The 3,614-nt window shown below is 36.1% G+C and overlaps 1 non-coding gene across 1 annotated transcript; it reads left to right on the top strand.

The window, feature by feature from the left end:
* The first annotated feature begins 787 nt into the window (after positions 1-787).
* Positions 788-859, top strand: trnag-ucc. The gene has a single exon. It is a non-coding gene; the product is annotated as a tRNA-Gly (tRNA).
* The last annotated feature ends 2,755 nt before the right edge of the window (positions 860-3,614 follow it).

Raw genomic sequence — 3,614 nt, 5'->3', positions numbered from 1 at the left:
CAGAGACCTGTTTTAACAATACATTAGTCTCCCACTTTCTCTTTTAGTAATGTTTATGTTAGAATATATGCCTGAAAGGAAATGAAAACATTTACTTTTTATTATGTGGCTATTGTTATTTGTCACTTTATGACTGTTGTCACTATGATAATAATCCTCTTCTTGGCCCCAGCACTATACCAGTTTTCTAATTTTGGTCCTCAGATTAAAAAGGTTAAAAACCCCAGAACTAGAAGATCGTTGCCAGTTCTGATGGCAGTTAATTAAGTTGTAATCAGAGCATTAACGTTGCATGGGGGAAATTTTCTTCGTCTCCTTTAAGAAGTTCTTTTGCCATACTGTACTGTGAACATGCTATCGGAGCTTGCTCGCGCCGATACGTTTGAAAGCTCTACGCATGCGCATAATGCACAAGGAATATGATTTTTTGCAAGAGGATTTGGATTTTTCACTACACGCTCTCCTCTAGTCAGTTCCACGGTGACGTATGTGCTCAGCAAGTGGATATTATTGGGAGTCCGAGGACACATGAGCAAGTTGTATCGCTCAGGTCCAATCCGCGAATGATACATTATGTTTTCTTATTATTGCATTATATCCGCGAAGAATAAATTGCAGCATACACGACAGGCTTTCATTGTTGTGTGTTTTACTAAGGCGGAGCTAAATAAAATTGAAGTGATCGCCATTGATACTACATTTAAACACATTTCTTACCATTAATCACTTATTCTAAATAGTTTAGTTGCTGTGAAAGGTTTATTTAGGGAAACTCTGAAATCAGCCAGCGTTGGTGGTATAGTGGTTAGCATAGCTGCCTTCCAAGCAGTTGACCCGGGTTCGATTCCCGGCCAACGCAAAGCAAGATATTTTTACGCTTAAAAAACGTTTTCTATAAACGTGTATAATGTAACATCCTGGCTGTTCTTTCAAATAACAGCGCAAGTGGTCTGTTTGTTTCACCTTTGTATAGATCACACCGGTAATGCTTCCTGCAGAAAGTATACATTACGTTAACCTTACAAATTAAACATTCGAAGCTCAAGGATGGGGCATTTTCAAAATCACACCACTTACCGAGCGTTTATTGACGCAAAAGCACATTTTGTACCAGCATTCAAGGCTTCTTTTTACTAAGTTACTTAATAATAGGAAAGGCCGATGCGACACCTTTCTTTAACGTTGTATTTCACATTACTCTCTATTCTGACGGACTAAACAAATGTACCGTAAAAAGGTATACATTAAAATATATTATTTTTATGGTGTGAGCAATCACAAGATGAACATGAATTATACATCTCACAAAAAATGATACATTTGTAAAATATTTTCGTACAAGGTAATAAACGGTAAAATATTGCGAAGTTTTTTAATTGCACAACGCCATCGCCTTCCTAGTTCAATTTATATGAATAATCAATCAAGAGCAACAGCAACAACGAGAAGCAGCTGATAAAACGTTGGCACGTATAGGCTTATGCTGAATTAGTGGAATCGCATTTTTTTTTTACTTTTGTTCAAAAGTCGTATGGCTGTTATGAGCAGGATCAAGTGAAGACAAACAAGGCCTGATGCAGTGGTTGGAAATAAGTGCGATATTTCACAAACCACATTCTTCCTCAGAAATCGCACAGCCTGTGTAAATCTCGCGAGAAGCTGGTTTTGGCGGTTCAAGCGACTGAGCCGCTTCGTTATCATTCTCACGGGCGGAAAGCTTAACGGCGTTCTCTACTCGCGAATATGAAGGAATTAGCACTTAAGGTACGTTGAGGAAAGCCAAGTACTAGATAAAAAGTTTACCATTAAATATATCGAAAACTGTAAAGCAATCAGATATGACAGCCTGTTAAATGTGGCACAATGAAACGTACAGGCCGTGGGAAGTGTGATTTTATAAACATTTACTAGAACATTGTTTTAAATATCAGTATGTAACTCCTATAAAACTAGCAGTGATTTTTATCAGTGGCATTCATGAACAATGTTCGTGACTCTTTTGTCATCCAAAGTCTGACGACTTAAATCCAAAATACGCTTTTATTTATATAGTTTAAATTCACAAACATACTTATTAATGTGTCTAATCACACTTTATAATTTTGTAATTTAATGCAATTTAGTTATGTCCAGATATTAAGACACTTAGGAAGTGGCTGTTAAAATGTTTAAATGTATCCCAATTTTTATGAAAACAGAGCATACATAACTTATATTAAGATTGATCTGAGAAATTGTTCTATACTTGGACATTTTAAGTGCTTGACACAAGTAAGACATGATGTTAACAGTAACTCACTTGATGTTTAACATATTTCAATGTACAATCACATCAGTTTTGAATGGAACAGACAGGTGTCGTTTGTCGGGGAATGTTTTTTAGCTTGTGCAAGATTGGCAAAGGATTTATGCCAAAGCTATGAATAAAGCTTGAAATTAGAAAATAATGTACTGTATGTTACTTTTAATTTTGAAAGTTGCCTAATTGTTTCAGCATTTATTAATTTAATATTTTTACACATGTTCCTTTACTGCTATGCAGTTTGTATCTCACTCAGTCATCTGCAAACCCTCTTAGTCCAAGGCAAGCAGAGTACATCACAGAAACATGGGCTACTAGTAGAAGTTTTGTAATTTGAAGACAGAAACAGCCCCGTACAGGCAACAACTCTGTCTCAAGGTTTTCATACATGTACTCATGTTGGGGGCTTTGACTTGTCATCCTTACCTGGAATTTTTGGTGATGTGTGATGAAAACTCACAGAGGCACAGTTAGGATGTACAGATCCCACACAATTAACATCTGGGTACAGGATTTGAAACTAGAATACTAAACGTCTCTGAAGCAGCAGCAACTGTTCTGCTACCCATGTTCTACTGGAAAAAGTCCTATTTTTTAACATGTGTACTGAAAATGCACTGTGAGTTTATTACAATAAGTAATATGAAATTGAATGAGCTATCTACAATAAGATGCTATATAATGAAGTACTGTATTTGTGTTCCTTTTGACACAAACTTCTCAAATTTATAGATTTTATTTTTTTAAAAAGTACAGTAGAATTCTCATTCATACTCTTTTCTTCAGGAAAAATTGCTGTTAACAGTAAATCAAAAAGGTGTAAGTAACATTTACCAAGACCTAAATTAAAAAGATTTAAGTAACATTTACCAAGAACTATGCAGCTTTAAAAACATAATTTAATGCACACACTCTCACCAAAGCCAATTTATAATTACCAATTAAGTTGACAAACAAATCTTTAGGGATGTAAGATGGAAATTGAGAAATTCCTTACATATACAGGCAGAAGATGCAAACACCACACAGACAGTGACCTGGTACAGGATTGAAACCCAGTATTCTGGGATCCTGAACCACTTTGCTACCCTTCTGCCCATGAATGTAAGACATACAATTCAAATTTAAAACAGACTAGGGGGCTTGGCCCCCTGTTTGCTTCGCTCATTTTTTGAGACTTCCGAATTTTCTTACTTCCATCATCTTTGTCTTTTTCTGGCCCCAGGCATGGTTAAATCTCTTGGCACAAAGTCTTGTCTCGCTGGACGTTAAAGTGTCTTTCTGAGAAAGTCACGTCTTGTCTCTCTGAACA

Source organism: Polypterus senegalus, chromosome 11, assembly GCF_016835505.1.
Source record: "Polypterus senegalus isolate Bchr_013 chromosome 11, ASM1683550v1, whole genome shotgun sequence".
Classification (NCBI taxonomy): domain Eukaryota; kingdom Metazoa; phylum Chordata; class Cladistia; order Polypteriformes; family Polypteridae; genus Polypterus; species Polypterus senegalus.
The sequence above is the reverse complement of the archived record's forward strand: the minus strand, read 5'-3'. Positions and strand labels throughout refer to the sequence as shown.